Source organism: Lepidochelys kempii, chromosome 1 (genome assembly GCF_965140285.1).
Source record: "Lepidochelys kempii isolate rLepKem1 chromosome 1, rLepKem1.hap1, whole genome shotgun sequence".
Lineage (NCBI taxonomy): Eukaryota > Metazoa > Chordata > Testudines > Cheloniidae > Lepidochelys > Lepidochelys kempii.
In genome coordinates, this window is record NC_136380.1 from 190,388,025 (window position 1) to 190,402,903 (window position 14,879).

Here is a 14,879-nt window from a genome sequence, read left to right on the forward strand (position 1 = left end):
TTGAGACTTTAAAGTACCATGAAGCTTTGCAACAGCCGACAAGCGGACATTTGGCTAGCTGGTCAAATGACATAAATCCCTTGTTGTGCCTAAAGCAGTGGAGACATTTTCCAGGATTGGTTCATCCATCTAGCAATATACTAGATTAGTGTGGACAAGATTAGGGTAATTACCTTCACAAGCACTGACAGCATGATATTCAAAGACAGACTTTCAATGGAGACAAACTCAGCACATCAGCTACTCTCATGGATGGGGAAAACTTTCAATTAATTCATCTGGAAGATTCCTCTATTTATTTAGGCATTTTTACAGTGCTCCTCAACCTTAGTGTCTGATATTCATGGTCCTCTTTAATTCTAAGATGCTAGAACGACACACAGAGTCTAGTCAGGGGATGGAGGAATTTGCTAATAGTTTAATTACACTCTACTGCCTAGCCACCACTTGATTAGCACTTAGATATCATGGCAGAAAACCTAAAATAATAGACTAGACAGATTAGATAAATGGTAGATCCAACATCACTCATGTCAGCTAAATCTGCATTGGCCTAAAAATATACAGCCATTTCTCTCAGTATTTCACACCACCCCACCACCACCCCTAAAATCATCAAACTTCCTTCCTACTTTGATCCAGATCTTCTCCACTGTATATACCGATCTCATGTTTCCTCTTTTTTTAAGCATGTTTCCCAAAAAGCCATTACACTTTGAAGAAAAATACCAATACAACACAAACCTTAAATATGAAGGCATGACAAGCATCTTTCCTCCCTCCCCCAACTACTAATCTTGTGTAAAAGACTCTTCAATATGCCTGCATAAATGAAAGCAAAATGAATCTGTAAATTGCTGTAACTTTGGAATTTGCACACCCAGTGCTCACTACTACTGTTGCATCTGTAGGTCTATGTATTCCCACTAAAATGAGTCAATTAGCCCAAATTAATCCTAATTCCACAGAGTTTTAAAGAGCAGCAAGGGATCTATCATTTATCTGTTGTTCACTATCCCATTTATTTAACCTTATAACATCACTCTCTCAGATACTAGCGGTAAACAAATCCCACGTGAAAACTGATAAAATACTTCTTTGTAATGTTAATGTTACTGTCTTTATAAATCTCTGATTCTAGCCACAGCTTCAACTCCTTCCTGCCTTTGATTTAAGAGTGGGCTGGCCTGGTCCTAACCCTGTCAGCTTTACTTCTGAGACAATCTTTAGGATTATGGGTCTCTGATCTGGTAAATTCCTGAGAGGGAAAATTTAACTAAGGAAGGCTCCTTCTGACAAGTGATAAGGCCCTGTTCCTTTCAGGTTACCCCAGAGACTGAGCTGAGGGCAGAATTAATTGAGGGAGAGACACTGGGACAAAATACAGGGAAGAAAAAAGGTGAATAAGGGGCTTATGAAAGACTTACTGCAAAAAGAAAGGAAGGTGGGATGGATGGAAGCAATTATAAGGTAGGGAGTCTAGTAAAGTAATTACCATCAGAGCTAAGTCAGTTTTCTTAGACAAAGTATTTGATTCGATTGTTACATGACAGGATACTAATTAAAACTGATTGGCCTAATTAGAGTAGCATTAATAGCTATGGCAGGCACTGGCAGTAGTATTGCTTTGTCCATGACCTTCTTCAAAGATACTGGAGAGCCACCACATATAGTCCTGATTTTCAGTGAACGTTTTGTAACAAGCCAGCAATGTGATTGCTACATCTGTGTACAGGTTGAGGCTTTCCTGGCATGGCAAAGGGGCTAGAACAAAGGAAGAGATACACAGAGCATGGGGAATAATGGTGCTATTTTTAAAAAAGCAGTTATGGAACAAATATAAACGAAGGGCCTGATTCTCCCTTGCCATGCACATTGTGCAGCTATTTACACCTGTCCAGAGTGTGGAGTGCTACTAAGAACGATTGCACTTGACTCCCACTTTGAACTGGTGAAATTGGCTGCACAAGGTATGTAGCAAGGGAAAAAATCGAGCCCCGTGTGTTCAGTGCATTACAGCCACTAATGTAAATAAATGACTACTTCTATTTCTCCCTTAAACACCCTTCTTCACAAGTGAATAGAGGATCTGCACGAAGAAAGGCCAGTCCCCAAACACTTGTGAAATCAAGCAACCATTTGTATGCACAGTCATGAAAAAACAAACAGCCCACATATATGGTCTAAGGGAAGACCCTTTCAGAATTCAATGAGATGTTCTCAAACAGTGCTTTGGACCATTCACCCAGCTCTATTGGTAGTGTAGATGTTAGCCACTGAACTTCTGCCACAAAGCACACTCTACATGGAATATTTTTTTAAGAGGTACCATCTTAGAATGAAAGCCTCAGTGTCCTGAACCACCAACATCTGCCAACTTTAGATCCAATTCTTATGCATCTCTAGATGCCTATGCTGTGTACTGCATTGATACATCTGACCTATACCTGGCACTGGTTGATAAAAGCATCTATTTATTACTAAACTTCAGCAATGATTTGAAGGAGGGGAGAAGTGGAGAGGAGAAAACACTTGGCTAAGACAATCCAAGCCACAAATTCTATTAATATACATTTCACACGGTTATAACAAATGTTACTATCAGAAAGACCCTAACAATACAGTTTTCACTGCTGTGCAAGAGAATAGAAACCTAAGCTTTGCTTTGGAAAAATTATAAAACACCAAAAAACTTTAAAACATCCAATAAAATTCCAATACGGTGTAACCGATTTAAAATACAATAAGCAAAACCAGCAAGTGTTCCCATTATCCTTCCCTTTGCCATCCCAGTCTCATTTTGGTCATGAAAACTCCAGTGATTTCTTTTAATTTCTTAGATAAATATTTACCAAAAAACCCAAAAACAATGGCACTCAAGTGTGAGCAAGACAGGTGCTTACAGGTCAAGGGGATAGATGACTTAGACATACTTTAGATAAGCAGGTACAATCAGAGGCCTTCTATACTGAATTAGTTATTCTTTGAACCAATAAGAAATTCAAATCTAAAGTTATCTATGACAGATATTGTGTTATATTATGCTGTGTCAACACTGTGTATTTAACATAGTGCTGCTCACTGCGAAGCAGCATGGTCCAAACTGGAAGTGAAATGCACTGGAAGTGAAGTAACGGTGATTTACCTGCTCAAATTGTGAAGCATATACCAGGACTAGTGGATCCATCCATTCACATATGACTCACCTGCCCCAGGGTCTATGAAAATTCAAACACCTCTTTCTCAGAATTTCCCTCCAGAGAAATGACAAAAAAGGAAGATCCCACAGAGATCCTAGAAGAAAGCATAATGATCATGCTGGTCATAATTTCAATTATTATAATACCCATATGTTCATTTTATTTTGCAACAATTTCTCCCTTGTTTTTAAATAAATATCCCTGATTATCATCAATTCTTAAATACGAACATACTGAGGCAAGGGACACTATCAATCTGCTAAAATGTATATGGCAATTAGTAGATTTTAATATTTTAAGCTTTGCAAATTAACTTTACATTATTAAATTCCATATGAATTATGCATAAATGAATATAGAAGAAAGGTATGCCCTGGGGAAGAAATATCTCCCATACTGACATATTCTGGTCCCTGAAGTGAGACCTTGGAGAATCCAGAACAGTTGGGATTGGGAGAAACACCCTGTCATAAATATAAAGGGAAGGGTAAACACCTTTAAAATCCCTCCTGGCCAGAGGAAAAATCCTTTCACCTGTAAAGGGTTAAGAAGCTAGGATAACCTCGCTGGCACCTGACTAAAATGACCAATGATGAGACAAGATACTTTAAAAAGCTGGGAGGAGGGAGAGAAACAAAGGGTCTGTGTGATGCTTTTGCCAGGGACAGAACAGGAATGAAGTTCTTTGTTTCCCTAAGAGCAACTAGAGGGGTTTTCTACCTATTTGCCTGGTGACAAAGGTGTTAGTTTTTGGTTTTTTTAGGATTTTTTTTTTTTTTTTTGAACAAGGAGCACAGATTTGAAAAGGAATTTTTTTTTCCCTTTGGGCTGCTGGAAAGCAGGTTTCCAACTGGAAATAGTTGGAGATTTTTTGCTTTGCTTTGGGGCCAGAGCAGAGACAAAAGGGAATTGTCTTTTTTGTGAGCTGCAGTGTTAACCTCCTGCAGGGAAATTCACAAGTCTTCACAGACCTGAAGTTTTTCTATAGATTACTTACTAATTTCTAAGACTCCAATCCTGTTCTGTCCCCGGCAAAAGCATCACATAGACAGACACAGACCCTTTGTTTTTCTCCCTCCTCCCAGCTTTTGAAAGTATCTTGTCTCCTCATTGGTCATTTTGGTCAGGTGCCAGCGAGGTTACCTTTAGCTTCTTAACCCTTTACAGGTGAAAGGATTTTTCCTCTGGCCAGGAGAGATTTTAAAGGTGTTTACCCTTCCCTTTGTATTTATGACACACCCCTCCACAAACACAAATACAAACACACACTCCTTGCCTTTGTGGTCTTCCACAATGTCTTCTGAGTGCCTTGGTGAGAAAAATTTTAATATAATTCTCCATGATAGTATGAGAGATTTGGTTGGCATATGTTCAGAGATGTCTGTTTTACTCATGAGTTGAACCACCACAAATTAATTATGCCGGTCACTATAAGTGCTCAGCATTTCTGAAGATAAGTCCCACATTGATTTGGGTGCCTAAATATGAATTTGAGTACCTCTATTTAGGCACTCACATTTGAAAATTGTGACCCAAACCTTTATACCACCTTGCAAAACAATTATTCCAGGTTTACCCCAGAGTAACAGCAGAATTTGGCCTTTTGCATTTAAACTGATGACAGTTTAAAAAATGAGAAAGGTTGTGGTCTTAATTGTACCCTCAGGGTATGTCTACACTACAGAATAAGGTCGAATTTATAGAAGTCGGTTTTTTAGAAATTGGTTTTATATATTCGAGTATTTTATATGCTCTAAGTGCATTAAGTGCATTAACTCGGCGGAGTGCTTCCACAGTACCAAGGCTAGAGTCGACTTCCGGAGCATTGCACTGTGGATAGCTATCCCACAGTTCCCGCAGTCTCCGCTGCCCATTGGAATTCTGGGTTGAGATCCCAATGCCTGATGGGGCTAAAATATTGTCGCGGGTGGTTCTGGGTACATATCGTCAGGCCCCTGTTCCCTCCCTCCCTCCGTGAAAGCAAGGGCAGACAATCGTTTCGCGCCTTTTTTCCTGAGTTACCTGTGCAGACACCATACCACGGCAAGCATGGAGCCCGCTCAGGTAACCGTCACCCTATGTCTCCTGGGTGCTGGCAGACACGGTACGGCATTGCTACACAGTAGCAGCAACCCCTTGCCTTGTGGCAGCAGATGGTACAGTACGACTGGTAGCTGTCATTGTCATGTCCGAGGTGCTCCTGGCCACGTCGGCTGGGAGCACCTGGGCAGACATGGGCGCAGGGACTAAATTTGGAGTGACTTGACCAGGTCATTCTCTTTAGTCCTGCAGTCAGTCCTATTGAACCGTCTTATGGTGAGCAGGCAAGCGATATGGACTGCTAGCAGTCGTACTGTACCATCTTCTGCCGGGCAGGCAAGAGATGAGGATGGCTAGCAGTCGTACTGTACCATCTTCTGCCGAGCAGCCATGAGATGTGGATGGCATGCAGTCCTTCTGCACCGTCTGCTGCCAGCCAAAGATGTAAAAGATAGATGGAGTGGATCAAAACAAGAAATAGACCAGATTTGTTCTCTATTCATTTGCTTCCCCTCCTTCCCCGTCTAGGGGACTCATTCCTCTAGGTCACACTGCAGTCACTCACAGAGAAGGTGCAGCGAGGTAAATCTAGCCATGTATCAATCAGAGGCCAGGCTAACCTCCTTGTTCCTATAAGAACAATAACTTAGTTCACCATTTCTTATTGGAACCCTCCGTGAAGTCCTGCCTGAAATACTCCTTGATGTAAAGCCACCCCCGTTGTTGATTTTAGCTCCCTGAAGCCAACCCTGTAAGCCGTGTCATCAGTCGCCCCTCCCTCCGTCAGAGCAACGGCAGACAATCATTCCGCGCCTTTTTTCTGTGCGGACGCCATACCAAGGCAAGCATGGAGGCCGCTCAGCTCACTTTGGCAATTAGGAGCACATTAAACACCACACGCATTATCCAGCAGTATATGCAGTACCAGAACCTGGCAAAGCGATACCGGGCGAGGAGGCGATGTCAGCGCGGTCACGTGAGTGATCAGGACATGGACACAGATTTCTCTGAAAACATGGGCCCTGCCAATGCATGCATCATGGTGCTAATGGGGCAGGTTCATGCTGTGGAATGCCGATTCTGGGCTCGGGAAACAAGCACAGACTGGTGGGACCGCATAGTGTTGCAGGTCTGGGACGATTCCCAGTGGCTGCGAAACTTTCGCATGCGTAATGGCACTTTCATGGAACTTTGTGACTTGCTTTCCCCTGCCCTGAAGCGCATGAATACCAAGATGAGAGCAGCCCTCACAGTTGAGAAGCGAGTGGCGATAGCCCTGTGGAAGCTTGCAACACCAGACAGCTACCGGTCAGTTGGGAAACAATTTGGAGTGGGCAAATCTACTGTTGGGGCTGCTGTGATGCAAGTAGCCCACGCAATCAAAGATCTGCTGCTATCATGGGTAGTGACCCTGGGAAATGTGCAGGTCATAGTGGATGGCTTTGCTGCTATGGGATTCCCTAACTGTGGTGGGGCCATAGACGGAACCCATATCCCTATTTTGGCACCGGAGCACCAAGCCGCCGAGTACATAAACCGCAAGGGGTACTTTTCAATAGTGCTGCAAGTTCTGGTGGATCACAAGGGACGTTTCACCAACATCAACGTGGGATGGCTGGGAAAGGTACATGACGCTCGCATCTTCAGGAACTCTGGTCTGTTTCAAAAGCTGCAGGAAGGGACTTTATTCCCAGACCAGAAAATAACTGTTGGGGATGTTGAAATGCCTATATGTATCCTTGGGGACCCAGCCTACCCCTTAATGCCATGGCTCATGAAGCCGTACACAGGCAGCCTGGACAGTAGTCAGGAGCTGTTCAACTACAGGCTGAGCAAGTGCAGAATGGTGGTAGAATGTGCATTTGGACTTTTAAAGGCGCACTGGCGCAGTTTATTGACTCGCTTAGACCTCAGCGAAACCAATATTCCCACTGTTATTACTGCTTGCTGTGCGCTCCACAATATCTGTGAGAGTAAGGGGGAGATGTTTGTGGTGGGGTGGGAGGTTGAGGCAAATCGCCTGGCTGCTGGTTATGCGCAGCCAGACACCATGGCTGTTAGAAGAGCACAGGAGGGCGCGGTACGCATCAGAGAAGCTTTGAAAACCAGTTTCATGACTGGCCAGGCTACGGTGTGAAAGTTCTGTTTGTTTCTCCTTGATGAAACCCCTCGCCCCTTGGTTCACTCTACTTCCCTGTAAGCTAACCACCCTCCCCTCCTCCCTTCAATCACCACTTGCAGAGGCAATAAAGTCATTGTTGCTTCACATTCATGCATTCTTTATTCATTCATCACACCAAGGTAGCCCAGGAGGGGTGGTGGAGGAGGGAAGGAAAATGCCACACAGCACTTTAAAAGTTTACAACTTTAAAATTTATTGAATGACAGCCTTCTTTTTTGGGGGCAATCCTCTGTGGTGGAGTGGCTGGTTGGCCAGAGGCCTCCCCACCGAGATCTTGGGCGTCTGGGTGTGGAGGCTATGGAACTTGGGGAGGAGGGCGGTTGGTTACACAGGGGCTGTAGTGGCAGTCCGTGCTCCAGCTGCCTTTGCTGCAGCTCAACCATACACTGGAGCATACTGGTTTGGTCCTCCAGCAGCCTCAGCATTGAATCCTGACTCCTCTCATCACGCTGCCGCCACATTTGAGCTTCAGCCCTGTCTTCAGCCCGCCACTTACTCTCTTCAGCCCGCCACCTCTCCTCCCGGTTATTTTGTGCTTTCCTGCACTCTGACATTATTTGCCTCCACGCATTTGTCTGTTCTCTGTCAGTGTGGGAGGACAGCATGAGCTCGGAGAACATTTCATCGCGAGTGCGTTTTTTTTTCTTTCTAAACTTCACTAGCCTCTGGGAAGGAGAAGATCCTGTGATCATTGAAACACATGCAGCTGGTGGAGAAAAAAAAAGGGACAGCGGTATTTAAAAAGACACATTTTATAAAACAGTCGCTACACTCTTTCAGGGTAAACCTTGCTGTTAACATTACATACATAGCACATGTGCTTTCGTTACAAGGTCGCATTTTGCCTCCCCCCACCGCGTGGCTACCCCCTCAACCTTCCCCCCTCCCTGTGGCTAACAGTGGGGAACATTTCTGTTTAGCCACAGGCAAACAGCCCAGCAGGAATGGGCTCCTTTGAGTGTCCCCTGAAGAAAAGCACTCTATTTCAACCAGGTGACCATGAATTATATCTCACTCTCCTGAGGATAACACAGAGAGATAAAGAACGGATGTTGTCTGAACGCCAGCAAACATACACTGCAATGCTTTGTTGTACAATGATTCCCGAATATGTGTTACTGGCCTGGAGTGGTAAAGTGTCCTACCATGAAGGACACAATAAGGCTGCCCTCCCCAGAAACCTTTTGCAAAGGCTTTGGGAGTACATCCAGGAGAACCGCAAATGCCAGGGCAAAGTAATCCTTTCACATGCTTGCTTTTAAACCATGTATAGTATTTTAAAAGGTACACTCACCAGAGGTTCCTTCTCCGCCTGCTGGGTCCAGGAGGCAGCCTTGGGTGGGTTCGGGGGGTACTGGCTCCAGGTTCAGGGTGAGAAACAGTTCCTGGCTGTTGGGAAAACCGGTTTCTCCGCTTGCTTGCTGTGAGCTATCTACAACCTCATCATCATCATCTTCTTCGTCCCCAAAACCTGCCTCCGTATTGCCTCCATCTCCATTGAAGGAGTCAAACAACACCGCTGGGGTAGTGGTGGCTGAACCCCCTAAAATGGCATGCAGCTCATCATAGAAGCGGCATGTTTGGGGCTCTGACCCGGAGCGGCCGTTCGCCTCTCTGGTTTTCTGGTAGGCTTGCCTCAGCTCCTTCAGTTTCACGCGGCACTGCTTCGGGTCCCTGTTATGGCCTCTGTCCTTCATGCCCTGGGAGATTTTGACAAAGGTTTTAGCATTTCGAAAACTGGAACAGAGTTCTGATAGCACGGATTCCTCTTCCCAAACAGTACCTCCCGTTCGGTCCATGCTGGAGCTCTTTTGCAATTCTGGGACTCCATCATGGTCACCTCTGCTGATGAGCTCTGCATGGTCAGCTGCAGCTTGCCACGCTGGCCAAACAGGAAATGAGATTCAAAAGTTCGCGGTTCTTTTCCTGTCTACCTGGCCAGTGCATCTGAGTTGAGAGTGCTGTCCAGAACTGTCACAATGGAGCACTCTGGGATAGCTCCCGGAGGCCAATACCATCAAATTGTGTCCACAGTACCCCAAATTCGAGCCAGCAAGGCCGATTTAAGGGCTAATCCACTTGTCAGGGGTGGAGTAAGGAAATCGATTTTAAGAGCCCTTTAAGTCGAAATAAAGGGCTTCATCGTGTGGACGGGTGCAGGTTTACATCGATTTAATGCTGCTAAATTCGACCTAAAGTCCTAGTGTAGACCAGGGCTCAGTCATGCCTGTGCAAAACACATACTGATTTTATGCAGTTTGCACAGATTTAGCCAACAGAATTTGTCCCAGTATTAGAAAATATCAGAATATTTCTGAAGTCTGTGCCTTTGAGTTATACAGTAGGGAAGTTTTTGCAACTATCTATAGTGTTGCACAGTATTACAGCTGTTCAGAGTTTTAAAATACTTTGTAAATACAGCTGTCTTCTTCTTCCACTGCCCCCAAATGTGTGTTAAAATGCCACAGGAAAGGTAGTTATGAAAACAAAAAGTGCATAAAATACATAAACCAGGAAAGTGCTGATGGGCCTGAAATTTGTGAAAATGGAATCATGGTTCTGAGCACTTTTTAAAAAAAACTAAACCAGTAATGCACGTTTACTACAATTTGAACATGGTAGACCAGATCCTCCGCTGGCGAAGTAAGGGCATCTAGTGCAGATTTACATCAGCTGTACGTCTGGCCAACTACGTTGACCTTATTTCTGATGGTTCATTTCTCTTTATACTTCCCAGCCTGCCGGCTCAGGGCCTTCAATTTTGTGAAACAAGACCCAGATATCTGAAATCAGCTCTTATATATCTCTCATTGCTGAAAGTATTATTTTTTTCTATTACACTTAGGTTGAAATTGGTAAGATGTTTTTGCTGTTTTAGAAGAAGACTTAAATATCCACTCTCCAATGGCTCCAGATCAAAAATTATCTGCTTTCTTGCAAAGACTGAGTGATTGAAGATAAGTGACTCCACAGAGGAGAATGTCCCCTTTTTATGGGGGAAATGGGGATGGCCACTTCACAAGAGCTAGTCTCCCAATTTCCCTCATATTTTTTGTCTATCAGTAGTCTGGTGGCCACACACACAAAAAGCTGCATGGGTCACTAGTGGTTCACAGACCATCGTATAAGAACCATTTGCCTATTTGTTTTTTTAAATACAAACCCTTGTTACTAATTTCCCATTGCCGTGAAAGGATCCAGGACTCTACACTGGTAAAAAATAGCAGCGTAGATGTGAGGGGCAGTCCTTGGGTGTGCAGAGAGCCATGTGGAGTACATGCTGCCTTAAGTAAAGACCTAGTCTATGACTAGTTGCCCAGAATATTGTGGGAGAACTTGTCTGTTGTTCTGGGGCATATGGAAGGAATTGTGGGATGGCACTGGAGGACTAGACACACTCACATGGAGCTAGTCTGAGTTCACACTATAGAGAGGTTGTGTTGGCCGCTGATGAGCTGTGCTAACTCGAGCTGTAGCCTATATCCCCTGGCAGGCCAGTCACCTCGTGTTAAAAGCACACACTCGAGTTATGTGATTCTGTATCTGAACAAAGAAAAGGAGTACTTGTGGCACCTTAGAGACTAACCAATTTATTTGAGCATAAGCTTTCGTGAGCTACAGCTCACTTCATCGGATGCATACTGTGGAAAGTATAGAAGATCTTTTTATATACACACAAAGCATCCTTTTCTTTTTGCGAATACAGACTAACACGGCTGTTACTCTGAAACCTGTATATGAACAGGACTCAAGTTAGGAGCAACAGTCAACTGATAGCTCAGACTAACTCTGCAGTGAAGACATTCCCTGAAGACACTCTCCTAGCATGCCCTCAGAGCTGCACTCTCTCTTGTGGCGGACCTGAGACAATATATTAAAAATAATTTAGTAAGGTTTAACTGAATTCAGTAAAGTTCATCTTAATTCCATGAGATTTGTCCGGGGTATTGTCAGTCTGAATTTGTTTTATTCAGAGGGTATGAAGGAAGCAAATGTGTTCAAAGAAAACTATCTGATTATATATATTTCCAACCTGCTGGAAAAAGCTGTTTATAGAATCTGTGAAAACTTGATTTCTTTGTGGGTTCCTCTGATGGTCAGAACTTTCTCATCTTTTAAGTGACTGCCTGCCTCAGCTTCCCTTAGCTGTGAAGCTGTAAAGCAAAAGCAGTCATGACAGCATCAAAAGGACTCTTGAAGCACTGATCTGCAAAGAGTTATGCAACTGCTCGACATTACATCCTGTGAGCAGTCTCTTTGAAGACAATGGAACCCCATACAGTACAGAAGTAAGTGGACCAATGTATGTCTTTGTAAGATTAGGGCCTTTGTTTGTAAGAATAAACAAAATCATACCATAAAGAGGACCCAGACTATATTAATCTTCCTTTGATCATACCCAGACTTCTTACAACCCGTAAGATCTACTGAAATTTTACAGTATTGATTAAAGCTGCACAAGTTATTCACTATGCATAATTTGACTAATTTTAGAATTTTTTGTCAAATTGTTCACACAATTGTTTAAAAAAACTTAGTTGATCAGCCCTATCATCATTTTGCACAGGGAGTCATGAATTCCATATATCTTTCCTGCGATCCGGGATATGGATTCATTTATGATTGTGGTACTCAATCTTTCTCCAGTGGTGACACCAAAGTAAATGCCTGTCTGTTTTAATCTTCATTAGCAAGCTATCTTTTGTATATGGGTTTGATCCAACTCATACTGAAGTCAATGAAAACACTTCAATGGGTTTTGACTCAGCACCTTCAAATAAAGTTAAAAATGTAGTTTTCCCCCTAATCATAGCAGTGAAAAAAAATAGCAATAAATAAATCTATATCAAATTCAAAATGTGGCTCATTGTCCAACATGTCAGGTCTCATAGCAAACAAATATGCTGAGTCATTCCTTCTTTCCTCAGTATCCTGCATTACAGTATCATGTCAGCACATTGCATCAGAAAGGGACTGTCTGGCTGAGGCTGCACGCTGATTCTGTGATCTGTCTCATTTCTGGGACACCATATTAAGTAAGAGACCTTTAAGAACATTTCAGCAATGTATAAGACCTTGGATAGCAAAAGCTTACAAATGGATCTTTAAAAGTAATGGAAAGTCCTAGACATCTTCCTTTTCATTCCACAAAGGGAATATGCAGCAGCCACTTGCCAGACTATATTTTCTATTCATATAACAAAAGTGTTAAATGACATTATCTACTTTCTTATCTTATTTGGAAAGCAGAAAAAATCCATTTCATTGAACTCGATGCTCACTGCTTTCTCACTAATGTGATATAAAGGACCCTTTTATATTACTAGAGCAGAATTTTTAAATTAAATGCAAAATATATTTTGTCAGTTGAAGCATGGTAAGTGTGGCCACTCTTAAAGAAAAGCTGACAGGTTTTTCTCTGCACACTGTGAGACTATTTTCAAACATTACTGACTAATGGATCACTGCTTGATAGACCACAGTTCTTCTCCTCTAACCAATATACACTTTTTCAGATGGGGATTGAGATTAAATTTAGAAAATAATTGTTAATAGGAGAACACATCAGCAACTTTTAAAATAAATTTGGAATAGAAAATAAAATCTTTCAGGATTGTTTTTTTACATTATTTACAATGCAAAGCATTCCTGTGACCCAAATGAAAATACATCACTAGAATGCTCATTGAAATTGGGGAGAGGGTTTTAAACTAACAATGGTTTACAAATGTATTTGGTTTTGATACAATACGCTGGATAGGAGAATCAGATGTGGGATTTTTCCCCCTTTCTATCAAAGTCAGCTCCTTCACAAGGACTTTACATAAATCTATTCTTTTTTTATGTCTCTACAGAATTGTAATAACTACAACTGGTTAATGAAGTTAAGGTCACATTACGCCCTTGGATACTTATGTGGGGTTCTTATTGAATTCAGTGAAATTCTCAGGGATAATATATGAAAAATAATTTGGCCCTTTATTTTCAACAATAGGCCTGGTTGATACTGGAAAGTTTTAACAGTATAATTATTTTGCTGAAAGGTGTGAATTTGGTTTTTTAACCCTAATACTTATAGCAGTACAAGACCTATAAAGCATGCAGTATACTGTAGCACCATGGCTGCCACCCACCTCTATTTCCCCTTCACCAAGCTGGCAACAGAGCTTGTCCAAAACAGAACCCCACAAAGGCCCAAAACAAAGTCTTCCATCAATTCCAGAACCACAGTCTCCTACTTCCTGGGCTGCCTTAGCTTACTGCCAGGCAGCCTCCTGCCTCTGGCAGTCCCAGCTACTCTCTCAACCACACCTTTCCCCTGCAGTTTCCTGCCACTTTTTATATTGGGAATCACCTGATTCCTCTCAGGGGGGGCTCATTTTGTAATCAGGGCTGGCTTAGCCCCAGAATCTCCAGCCTACAGGCAAACCCACTATTATGTATAGTTAGGGCCCTCCCAAATTCACAGCCATGAAAAACGCATCAGAAATCTGGTTTCTTCCCATGAAATCTGGTCTTGTGCGTGCTTTTACGCTATACAATGCAGATTTCACAGGGGAGACCAACGTTTCTCAAATTAGGGGTCCTGACGCAAAAGGGAGTTGCCGGAGGGTCACAAGGTTATTTTATTTTATTGTCACCCTTACTTCTGTGTTGCCTTCAGAACTGGGTGGCCGGAGAGCGGCGGCTGCTGGCTGGGCGCCCAGCTCTTCAGGCAGTGCCCCACCAGCAGAAACGCAGAAGAAAGGGTGGCAATACCATGCCATGCCACCCTTACTTCTGCACTGCTGCCTTCAGAGCTGGGCAGCCGGAGAGTGCCGGCTGCTGACTGAGGGCCCAGCTCTGCAGGCATCAGCGCAGAAGTAAGGGTGGCCACACCATACCAGGCCATCATTACTCTGGGCTCCCAGCCAGCAACTGCCGCTCTCCAGCTGCCCAGCTCTGAAGGCAGTGCCAGCAGCAGCAGCAGTGCAGAAGTAAGGGTAGCAGCACCGCACACCCCCCTACAATAACCTTGTGACCCCTCCTCAGCTCCTATTTGGGTCACAACCCCTACAATTACAACACTGTGCAATTTCAGATTAAAATAGCTGAAATCATGACATTCATGATTTTTTAAAATCCTATGACCATGAAATCGACTGAAATGGATCATGAATTTGGTAGGCCCCTATGTATAGTATCGTACTGCACAATATAGTATCATATTGCTTTCTACTGGTATAGCTTATTCCCCTTCCTGTACAGGAATAAGTTATACCAATATAAAGGCATAAAAGTATTTATAACTGTGTCCACACTAGCTAGTTTGTACCACTTTCCTTATACTGGTATAGTTATAGCAGTACAATTTTCTAGGGTAGATAAGAGTTAAAAGCATGCTTATGAGCACCATGAAGTGAGCTGGTCCAAAATTCTCTCCTTTAGTGTTTGTATTTTATGATTTTCTCTGAAGA